A 12,533-nucleotide genomic window follows, 5' to 3' on the forward strand; every position below is an offset into this window, starting at 1 on the left:
TTTTTCTTTGTATTTAATTTTTGATAGTTTGATTAATATGTGTCTTGCTGTGTTTCTCCTTGGATTTATCCTGTATGGGACTCTCTGCCCTTCCTGGACTTGATTAATCATTTCCTTTCCATAGTAGGGAAGTTTTCCACTATAACTCTTCAGATATTTTCTCAGTCCCTTTCTTTTTCTCTTCTTCTTCTGTTATTCCTATAATTTGAATTTGGTGTGTTTAATGTTGTTCCAGACGTCTGTGAGTCTGTACTCAATTCTTTTCATTCTTTTTTCTTTATTCTGCTCTGCAGTAGTTATTTCCACTAGCTAATCTTCTAGGTCACTTATCTGTTCTTCTGCTTCCATTATTCTGCTATTGATACCTTCCAGAGAATTTTTAATGTCATTTATTGTGTTGTTCATCATTGTTTACTTGCTCTTTAGTTCTTCTAGGTCCTTGTTAAATGTTTCTTGTATTTTCTCCATTCTATTTCCAAGATTTTGGATCATCTTTACTATAATTACTCTGATTTCTTTTTCAGGTAGATTGCCTATTTCTTCTTCATCTGTTTGGTCTGGTGGGTTTTTGCCTTGCTCCTTCATCTGCTGTGTGTTTCTCTGTCTTCTCATTTTGCTTAACTTACTGTGTTTGGGGTCTCCTTTTTGCAGGCTGCAGGTTCGTAGTTCCCATTGTTTTTGGTGACTGTCCCCAGTGGCTAAGGTTGGTTCAGTGAGTTGTGTAGGCTTCCTGGTTGAGGGGAATAGTTCCTGTGTTCTGGTGGATGAGGCTAGGTCTTGTCTTTCTGGTGGGCAGGTTTGTGTCCAGTGGTGTGTTCTGAGGTGTCTCTGACTTTATTTTGATTTTAGGCAACCTTTCTGTTAGTGGGTGGGATTGCGTTCCTGTCTTGCTCGTTGTTTGGCATAGGGTGACCAACACTGTAGCTTGCTGGTTGTTGAGTGGAGTTGGGTCTTAGCATTGAGATGGAGATCTATGGGAGAGCTCCTTCAGTTTGATATTATGTGTGGCCAGGAGTTCTCTGGTGGTCCCATGTCCTGAACTCCACTCTCCCACCTCAGATTCTCAGGCCTGACACCTGTCAGAACACCAAGACCCTGTCAGCCACATGGCTCAGAAGAAAATTTAGAAAAAGAAAGAAAGAAAGAATGATAAATAACATAAAATAAAGTTATTAAAATAAAAAAATTATTAATATTAAAAAATATATAAAATAATAAAAAAAGAAAGAAAGAATGAAGGGAGCAACCAAACCAAAAACAAATCCACCTATGAAAACAGGGGCTAAAAGCTATACTAAAACAGACAAACAAACAAAAAAACCAAAAAAACAATAAAATAAAATAAATGCACAGACAGAACCCTAGGACAAATGGTAAAAGCAAAGTTATACAGAAAAAAATCACACAAAGCGGTGCACACAGACACACTCCCAAAAAGAGAAAAAGTAAACAAACAAATATATATATATATATATATATATATATAAAGGAAGAGAGCGTCCAAATGCATAACCAAATGTACCAATGACAATAATCTCTAAATAGTAAACTAAGATAAACATAAAAGCAGAAAGAAATTAGATGCAGAAAGAAAATCCCAAGTCTACAGTTGCTCCCAAAGTCCACCACCTCAATTTTTGGGTGATTTTTTTTCTTTTCAGGTATTCCAGAGATACAGGGTACATATAGTTGATTGTGGAGATTTAATCCACTGCTTTTGAGGCTGCTGGGAGAGGTTTCCCTTTCTCTTCTTTGTTCGCCCAGCTCCTGTGCTTCAGCTTTGGATTTGGCCCCACTTCTGCATGCTCGCCTGGGGTGTCTGTTCCCTGCCCAGACAGGACGGAGTTAAAATAGCAGCTGCTTAGGGGGTTCTGGCTCACTCTGGCTCGGGAGAGGGAGGGTAGGGAATGCGGGGTGAGCCTGTGGTGGCAGAGGCCACTGTGACGCTGCAACAGCCTGAGGTGCCCCGTGTGTTCTCCTGGAGATGTTGTCCCTGGATCATGGGACCCTGGCAGTGGCGGGCTGCACAGGATCCCAGGGTGTGGTGTGGTTAGTGACCTGTGCTTGCACATAGGCTTCTTGGTGGTGGCGACAGCAGCGTTAGCGTTTCATGCCCGTCTCTGGGGTCTGAGCTGACAGCCGCGGCTCGCACCCGTCTCTGGAGCTCCCTTTAGTGGTGCTCTGCCTTCTGTGGACACATAGGGTGGGAATCCTCTTTCCTCGTGCACCCCGAAACAATGGTCTCTTGCCTCTTAGGCATCCAGACTTTTCCCCAGACTCCCTCCTGGCTAGCTGTGGTGCACTAGCCCTCTCAGGCTGTCTTCATGCAGCCAACCCCAGTTCTCTCCCTAGGATCTGACCTCTGAAGCCCTAGCCTCAGCTCCCAGCCCCCACCCACCCTGGCAGATGAGCAGACAAGCCCCTCAGGCTGGTGAGTGCTGGTTGGCACTTTTCCCCCGTGTGGGAATCTCTCCACTTTGCCCTCTGCACACCTGTTGCTGTGCTCTCCTCCATGCTTCAAACTTCCCCCCCACCCGACCACCCGCCGTCTCCACCAGTGAAGGGGCTTCCTAGTGTGTGGAAACTTTTCCTGCTTCACAGCTCCCTCCCAGAGGTGCAGGTCCCATCCCTATTCTTTCGTCTCTGTTTCTTCATTTTTCCTTCACTCTACCCAGGTATGTGGGGAGTTTCTTGCCTTTTGGGAAGTCTGAGGTCTTCTGCCAGTGTGCAGTAGGTGTTCTGTAGGAGTTGTTCCACATTCAATGTATTTTTGATGTATCTGTGAGGAGGAAGTTGATCTCTGCCATCTTGAAGGTCCCCCAATTTTACTGCTTTTGTCTTTTAACGTTCATACTAGCTTTTGTTCATGGTTGATTTACTATCTTTACTGTATATTTGCCTATATCAATGAGCTTTTTCCTTTTGCCATTTTCATATTTATAGTTGTGACCTTTTCTTTTTCACTTAGAGAAGTTTGTTTAACATTTCCTTCAAAGCCCCTCTCGTGGTGCTGAACTCTTTTAGCTATTGCTTATCTGGAAAACTTTTGATCTCTCCATCAAACCTGAATGAAAGACTTGCTGGAGACAATAATCTTGGTTGTAGGTTTTTCCCTTTCATCACTTTAAATATATTGTGCCACTTTTTTTTGCCCTGTGGTATTTCTGCTGGAAAGTCAGCACTTATCATTGTGAGAGTTCCCTTGTTGATAAATTGTTGCTTTTCCCTTACTGCTTTAATGTTCTCTCTTTATCTGTAATTTTTGCTATTTTATATTTTTAAATATTTGTTTATTTATTTATTATTTTTATTTGGTTACGCTGGGTCTTAGTTGCGGCAGGAGGGCTCCTTTGTTGTGGCTTGCTGGGTCCTTAGTTGCGGCTTGCCAGCTCCTTAGTTGCAGCTCACCCACTCTTTAGTTGTGGCGTGTGAACTCTTAGTTGTGGCCTGCATGTGGGATCTAGTTCCCTGACCAGGGGTTGAACCCAGGCCCCCTGTATTGGAAGCATGGAGTCTTAACAACTGCACCACCAGGGAAGTCCAAACTTTTGCTATTTTAATTATAGTGTGTCTTGGTGCTCCTCTTTGGGTTGATCCTCTTTGAGACTCTGTTCTTCCTGAACCTTGATGTCTGTTTCCTTTTCCAGGTCAGGCAAGTTTTCAGCCATTATGTCTTCAAATATGTTTTATGCCTCTTTCTCACTCTTTCTCTTCTGGGACACCTATAATGCAAATGTTAGTGCACTCTTTGTTGTCTCACAGGTCTTTTAAATTATCCTCATTTATTTTTATCTTTTTTTTTTTCTGTTCAGCATCAGTGATTTCCACTATTCTGTCTTCCAGCTTACTAATTCGCTCCTCTGTATAATTTAATCTACTGTTCATTCTGTTAGTGTAATTTTTATTTCAGTTATTGTATTTTGCATCTCTCTTTGGTTCTTCTTATAACTTCTCACTCTGTTCTGTTCATCCACGCTTCCCCCAAGTTCTTTGATCATCTTTATGATCATTACCTTGAGCTCTTTATTGGGTAGATTGCTTATCTTCACTTCACTTAGTTCTTCTGGGGTTTTATCTTGTTCCTTCATTTGGAACATGTTCCTCTGTCGCCTCATTTTGTCTAATTTGCTATTTTTATTTCTATGTCTTTGGTAGGTTGGTTACATTTCCTGCCCTTGGAGAAGTGGCCTTTTGTATGAGACATCCTGTGCATCCCAACAGTGTACTACTCTCTGGTCACCAGAGCTGTATGCTCTAGTGGTGCCCCCTATGAAAGCTGTGTGAGTCCTTCTGTTGTAGTGGGCTGACTACTATGGGAAGTCTGGTAGGCATGGCTGGCCACTGGTCTGTGGAAGCTGTTGGCTGGTGGTGAGTGGGGTCAGGTCATGAGGCACTGGCTGTGGAACCCTGGGGTTTCCAGTGCTAGTGATGGCCCACTGGTGGGCAGGGCTGGGTCTCTGGCTTCAGGGCCCTGGGAATCCTGGAATTGATGTCATACCTGATGGTGGGTGGGGGCTGGTTCTTTTTATGGCTGGCTGTGCGGTCGGGGGCATCCTGAACATGGCTTGTTTCTTTATCATCTTCATAGGGCATTTCATGGAGCAAAAGTTTTTAATTTTGATGAAGTTCTTAGATTTTTTTAATATCAGTAATATGTTATATTTTTCTTTTAGTGGTTGCATTGTATTCAGTTGTAATGATATATAATAATTTACTTGATTGGTCCTTTATCTATGCATATTTAGTTATTTTCAATAATTTACAATTAAAAACAGTGCCACAGTGATTTTCTGGGGATACTCAACTTTGTGTATGTGTGCAAATATATCCTTAGGATAAATTCCTGGATGTGGTATTGACTGGATCATAAGGTGTGTGTATTTTAATTTCCCATCAACTACAATGCAACAGTTTACATCTTTACTAGCAGGGTGTGAGAATGCTTTTTATCCTATACTCTCATTAACATTATATGCTTCACATTAAAAATCAGACAAAAAACTTTGATGATCTGAGAGGTAAAAAAAAGTATATATATATATATATATATATATATATATATATATAAATATGTATATATATATATAAATGACTTTTTATCTTATTTCTTCAATTACGAGTGTTATTGAGCATAGATTCATATGTAAGCCTTCCTTCTATTGGCCATGAACTGTTCCCATCATTTGACAGTTTTTCTGTTGAGTTGGTAGTTATTTCTTAGTGAAGAGCTTTCAACATTAAAAAAGGAAACAGTCCCTTTCCATATGCAAATATATTTCCTGTTTTACCCTGTTTGTAGTATTTTTGCCATGGAAAAATTTTACATCTTTTTGGTCAAATTCTTCAGTTTTTCTACTGTTATTTCTGGATTTGTAACTTATGTAGAAAGGAAAAAATGTTTTAAAACATATGATGTAATCTATAACACCAGTTTAGGTGGAATAAACCTTTTATAGTCCAAGTGTTTTTTGAAGAATCTCAGGCCCTACTCAAGGCCACCTTGCATCTACACCTTACCAAGACCCCTTGATGGTTCATATGCACTTTAACATTAGAGAAGCACTGGTGTAGGTTGTATATGTTTGCATTTTTCCCTTTATTAAACAGTGCTCAGACCCTGCAAAATAGATGAAAGAGCACATTTTCAGCTCAAAAAGTTTTCACTAGGTGGCACATGGAGAATTTTAAATAATAGTTAAGATTAAAAGATTGTGAATTCAGCGAATTGTGAAAAGCAGACTTGACCTATTGGGACCATTCAGAGTGTTGAAAGAGGTTAAGACAGAAGTTAAGAGAGAGCTAATCCAGGTCTGTGCCTTGTTCTGTGATCTGGTTTTATTCTCTTCTGGTCATTGGTTTGAAAGTTCTCTCACTGGCTGAACCTGATGGTTTCTTCCTAATAACTCTACAGAGGTTTGTGGAACCTGACTGGTTGCTATCAACTTCCAGAAATGGGGATTTTGACTTTCTGTGATGGAATCACCCTCCTTAGTAATGACCAATCCAAAACCCACCTAGCGCTGGCGGTTGGCTCATGCTGCCTGGACTACCCTGGACTGTCACAAACACTACCGTTGTATTTACTTTGCCCCCTCCTTTTCTCACTCAGAGCCTAAGGGGCAAAAATAGGGGAAGTGATTAGTGGCAGCCCTCCTCCAGCAAGAAGAACAAATCAGGGATTATCTCCCAGTCAGGCACTTCCCTTTCCCCTCATCAGCTAGTCACATAACACTATAGAGGGAAAATGCTGTCTTTGTCCTCAGACTATTTTTGTGAGCAAGTACCCTTTCAAAATAATGTACAATTGATTTAATGAGGTCTTGATGAGTCAACAGATTCCTGAACCTTCAGAGGTCAGGATGCTGGTCTTTTTTGGGGACAGATATTTCACAACTGCCTTTAATCCCTCACTATAGTGTTCCAAACACTTAGGGCCAGCCAGGGGAGTTGCCTATTTTCTTTGGGAATTGAGTGCCTGCTTATCAAGAAGCCCAAGTGAATGTGAGGCTGGCTTCTGTTTAGTAAAAGTGTGGCACACAAATGGGGACTGTGGACAGAAGTGACTGCCAGCTTCCTTGATCCAAGTTCTGTAGTTGACTCTATAGAGACAGACCAAAGCACAGTCAAGGGATGTGGGCTCTCTACCTATCTTCCTTGGTTTTACTTTCTCTGCTCTCAGGCCTTCACCATTGTAGCCACAATGCTGTTAGGAGGACAAAAAAGGCAGGAGGTGTGGTGGTGGGGGCAGTGCAGACTGTAGTGATTTTCAGAGTGTGGTCTCCAGACCAGCCATAAGATCACCTACGGAATCCCAAAGTCTAAAGTGGGGCCCAACAATTGGTATTTTAACAAGCCCTCTAGGTAATTTTGATGCACACTATCATTTGAGAACCACTGTTTTAGAAAGTCCGTGCTACTAAAAGGAAGCCTATGGACCAGTGTCTTTGGGAGCTTCTTAGAAATGCAGACTCTCAGGCCCCACTCTCCTGAGATTCTAATGTAATTGGTCTGGGATAAAGGAGCCAAATTATCGGTAATTTTAAAAGCTTCTCAAATGATTCTAATTGTGAATTGTTATGGATTGAATGTTTGTGTCCCCTCCAAATTCATGTTGAAATCCTAATACCCAATGTTTGGAGGTGGGGCCTTTGGGAGGTAATCAGGGTTAGATTAAGTCATGAGGGTGGGAGCCTGATGATGAAATCAGTGTCCTTATAAAAAGAAGAGTAGACAGGAGATCTCTCTCTCCTTGCATACACATACCAAGAACAGGCCATGTGAGGACATAACCAGGAAGAGAGCCCTCACCAAGAACTCCACCGTGCTGGCACCCTGATCTTCCAGCCTCCAGAACTGTGAGAAATAAATGTTTGTTGTTTAGGCCACCCAATCTATGGTATTTTGTTATAGCAGCCAAACTGACTAAGGCATGCATCTAGGATTAAGAATTACTTCTCTAAGGAAGAAATTGTTAAGTGCATTTTATGTTTTCTGGGAGAAAATGTGGTCCCTTCCACACATATTAAAAGATGTAAATGATTTTCCTTTGCAGATTTACTGGAGCTCAGAAGAGCTCAGTTATTACACCTTTATCCAAAGAGAGGTAAGTTTCACAGTTTCAGCAGTAGAAGATGGCCCAGAGGATATAGGCCAGGTGTTAAAATTGGTGTAACATCAGTCAATGAAACTTTCAGGTTCCCACAAGGGAATGAAGCAAAGAACTAAGATCTAGTTACTACCGGTGAGGTGAAGGCCATGAAAAAACAAAATGAGGAATAAGAAAAAGAGGGCCTGGCAGCCTAGATCCAACTCCAAGCCAGCCCAGGATCATCAGCCCAGAGGCTGCAACCAAGGAGAAAGGTGGGCAGGTCTCACCATGAGAGGTGATGGGAGTCCACCTGGACTCTGCCCGAGGCCCGGCCAAGGTTAGCTGGTAGAGATGCCCAGCTCGGGGAGAGGAGAAGGCAGTATTTGGGAATGCTTCTCTTCTTTGGATGATGCAAGGCAGTGAGTTGGATTTTAATATTCCCCAAACCACCACTGGGATCCCAGGCTTGTGTCTTATGGAATAAATGCAGGGAAAATGAAGATCTAAACAAGATCATAAAAGTATGACTGCAAGATCATTTCTTTCAATCCAGTGCATATTCCTTGAGGCCTCCTAGGTATTAGACACTATAGTAAATATTAAGATTCCTAAGGCATGGTCCTTACATTTAAGAAGGGAGTCATTTAAGACTAAAACAACATCAACAACAACAAAAAAGAAGTTGGAGAGGTGAAAAATGTTATACAGGAAAGTGCTGTAGTAAAAAGAACACAGAACCACTAGCCAGGGTAGCTGAATATGAATTCCATCTTTGTTAGCAACTCATGTGTATCTTAATTTTTTTCTGCATAAAATGGACTTATTACCACCAACATTTTCTTTCTTACCTCCCAGGGTCATCTTGAGAACCAAATAAGATCATGGATGTGAAAATAGTTAGTGAAATACAAAATTTAATCATCATTATTGTCATACTTTTCTTATGCAGTTCTGTACAAATAACTTGCAAACCAACATTTTTAGTTATTTTTGAATTACTGTAAAATAAGGGAGCCCCTTGTCAAGAGTCTGAAGAGTTGAGATGTTTGGGTTCCCCAGAGCCTCTTTCACAATTGCATTCAACAGGAGTGTTTTCATGGAAGGATGCAGGCACCATCAGGTCCAGCATAGCCTGGGTTACAGTGTTTGGTCACTTGGTGTGTTGTAGCATTGCTTAACAGGGAAGATACTGTGTTCTTTCCTTTTCCTTTACACACATTGAGAAAATAAACCACAGCAATCATGAAATCAGAACTTTGGTGAAACATATTGCAGAAGAACCAGGAAACATGTTGCAATGGAGCCTGCTGGGTGCTGCTGCTGGTTGTGAGGTGAACAGGAGAATCAGGTTCTTATAGGTAAATAGAAAATGTGTACAAGGGAGTAATGTTTTGCTTTGTTTTGAGTGGTGGTCAGTACAGGACATAAGAGTGTTAGAACATTCATTTCCATGAGAACATTGAAAATGTGACTATATGAGACAGGATCTGGGTTCTGACATTTATCATGTGACCTTGGGCAAGAAAAACAATCTCTCTAAATCCCATTTCTTCATTTATAAAATGCAACAATACCCACCCTTATAGGATTGTTATGAGGATAAAAGAGATACCATAAAGTAACTATCATTATTGTGTTTAATAAATGGTCAATATCACTATGATTATTTAGAGTCCTTATAGAAATAGCTGCAGATAAGCTATCTTTCACAGTGAAGACAAGGGCTTAAAAATGGAGCACTCTTTTTCCGCTTGAAAAACTCTTTATCTGCTTCAAACAGGGTAGGTACTCCATTCTGATATCATGCTGTTCTTGCCACCAGGAGTCAGGTCTGAGAGCAGGATGTTTTCCTAATTTGAATGCAATAACTGAGGTGGAAAATGATCAAGTGAGGTTTTCTTAGAACTGTTGCCACTAATTTTAAATTCTTGCATTGATTCTTTTTGTTGTTTCTTAAGACAGGTTCCATTCTTATAGAAAAAGAAAAAATGTCAATGTTTATAATGCTTATTAAAATAAAGTCACAATAGCCCACAAGGCCAGAAACTCAGCTTGCAGACCATTTGGCAACAAGGTGAGGCAGAGTCCTCCTACAAACACAGACAGTAGGTCTCTCCTCAAATGGCATGACGGAAGCTTTCTCATTTCGTAAATTTTTCCTCATTGATAAAAATGTGTGAGATATCTATAAAATATACATATAAAACTATGACATACATTGTTGATGTGAACATGAATGCATACCCAACAGGAAGAACGTGCCCACGTACATAAATAGAACTGCTGTGGGGATCAAAATGCCCAACACAATTTATCTTCAATCTGTCAGTGACTAGGGATCAGGTCTCAGTTTCTTCTTGTCTTTATCTGGGCCACTACCTAGGTGACCTAATCTGATCCTGTGTCTACACAGTAACCCCCAGATGGATCCCGCCATGCTCAGCCTTTCCTCCCAACTTCAGACCTGTGTATCCTACTGCTGACTAGACATCTTGATTTTCTCCTCAGAGTTGTTGCTTCCACAGACTTGGTCACCTCAGTGAATGGACACTCCATTCTTCCAGTTGTTCAGAAACAAAGTTGGGTTATACTTGACTCCTCTCTTCACATCACACCATTCATCCAATCAATTAGCAAATTCTGTGGTTCCCACCTTCAGAGTGCCTCCTCAGGTTTCTCACTGCTACCACCATCATCTGCCGTTGCAGATATGCACCTCCTGTTTCTGCTCTTTTGCCCCTACGGTTTATCGTCCTCAGAGCAGCCAGTGATTCTTTTAAAATACAAATCGAATAATTGTGTTGTTTCTCTTCTCAAATCTCTCTAGAATCTAAGGTCTTTATAAAGACCTGTATCGCTCTACACGATCTGTGTCCCTGCCATTTCTCCAATTTCATCTCCTCCCTCCAACCCTGCCTCAATTCTCCCTAGGTCACCAGTGCCTCTTCACAGTCCTGCAGCTAAGCCTCAGAGCCTTTGCCTCGAACTGTTCCTCTTGGGGTGCTGTGTTCCCCAAGTTGGTTTGCTTGCTCACTTACTTCAGATATAGGTCTCAGGTCTTCACCAAGAGCTCTGTGTAATTCTCTAAACACCTCACGTCTGCCACGCTCTCTATCCCCTGTCTCAAAGTATTAAGTCACGTGTCAACCGGAAAACAGAAATCACTCTGAGTGTTTTAAACAGGAGGGATTTAATGCAGGAAATTAGTTCTGTGAGTGAGGGCTGAGAAGCCAGAGGAGATAAAGAAACAATCCAGGAGTTAGAAACAGTAGGAAATCGCTAGTCCCCGTCCTCTCATGGAGGTGGGAGAAAGCCACCCATGTCACCTGGCGGAGGCAGGCAACACAGTGGTTGTGGCAGAGCTGGAGCAATGGGGAGACAGCCACCACTACCGATGCTGGCTTCTCCCTTCTCCTGCCCTCTGGGCTCTCAGTACCTCTCATTGGATGAACTCACTGAGGCCTGTGCTGAGCCTGCAGGGGGCAGCACCCACCATCTTGCTCTGAGCAGAGGAACCAACTACAAGGCAAACAGGCCCAGCACCGGCACAATCTGCTCTCTGCTTTTCCTCAGAACATTTATCATCCTTGAAATATGTACACTTTTTTGTTTATTTGTAGTTTCTCTACTTTGACTGGAATATGGTGTCCCTGAAGGCAGGGGCTTTGCTGTTTTGTTCACTGTTATACCCCCAGCTCCTAAAACAGTGCCTGGCACATAGTAGGCAGTGAATAAATATTTGATGAATGAGAGAATATGTCTCAACAGACAGTGCACCTGACTTATAGCAGGCATTAAACACATATTGAATAATTGAGACTGATTAACAATTATAATATCAAGGTAACTGTTATGTGAAAAATAACAATGTGCCAAGCTACATGAAATCCATCTTAACAGATTTTATAAGGCAAGACTCCTGAGAAGAACACATTCATATGAAGAACCTTATAATTTATGATGCATTTTCATATGTGATTCCTTCGAATCCCTAGTATCATATTTCCTGAAGCTTTTAGACTCATTTAGTTTCCATTTCATCTTCATGAATTTGTCATTTGAAATACTTCCTATTTGATTCTTTTTGCTTCTAAGTTTTAAAAATAGTTCAGGAAACCTGAAATTCTAAATTCAGTGTATCAAAACAATAAAGCAAACTTTGAAGATAAATGCTTCTATTTGTTGCCGGTAAAATTGAGCACTGTAATTTATTTAAAAATGGAAAAAAATCATTAATTTGTCAAATCTCAGGATTAAAACCAAATTTGACCTTATTGTCAATTAAGCAATAAATACTGCATGAAACTATAAATAGTAGTCAGACAGAAACACTTCTCTGTTCTGGAAACTTATCACTGTAAAGAGGTCTTAAATTCATTGTTGACTGTCTTGTTTGTATTTGTTTGATGTTCCTAGAGATCAAATTCTAAATCTAAGTGATTCAAAGTGGATTTTTATTTTCATGTGGAAACTTCGGATAGATTAGTATTGGGTAGTGAGTGAATAAAGACCCCAAATTTATGATATTATGACAATTTAAGTATGTTGAAGATATTTCTTAGGTGCTGATCTTCATTTTTAAGATTCTCTATATGTGAAGACAAACAAGGGGCTGAATTTCAAGCCCAAAGATATGTCATGTGTTCACGGGACTTCCCTGGTGGTCCAGTGGCTAAGAATCTGCCTTCCAATGCAGGGGACATGGGTTTGATCCCTGGTTGGGGAACTAAGATGCCACATGCTGCGGGGCAATTAAGCCTGCATGCCACACCTAGAGAGCCCGTGAGCTGCAACTACTGAGCCCACATGCTCTGAAGCCCATGTGAAGACCCAGAACAGCCTAAATAAATAAATAAATAAATAAATATATATATATGTCATGTGTTCAAAATAACTGCAAGACCAAAACCCAAAACAACAATAAATCATGCTGTTTTCCTCTGGG

The sequence above is a fragment of the Delphinapterus leucas genome, chromosome 7 (assembly GCF_059928025.1).
Source record: "Delphinapterus leucas isolate spDelLeu-1000000601 "Yukka" chromosome 7, BTC_Dleu_Yukka2, whole genome shotgun sequence".
Classification (NCBI taxonomy): domain Eukaryota; kingdom Metazoa; phylum Chordata; class Mammalia; order Artiodactyla; family Monodontidae; genus Delphinapterus; species Delphinapterus leucas.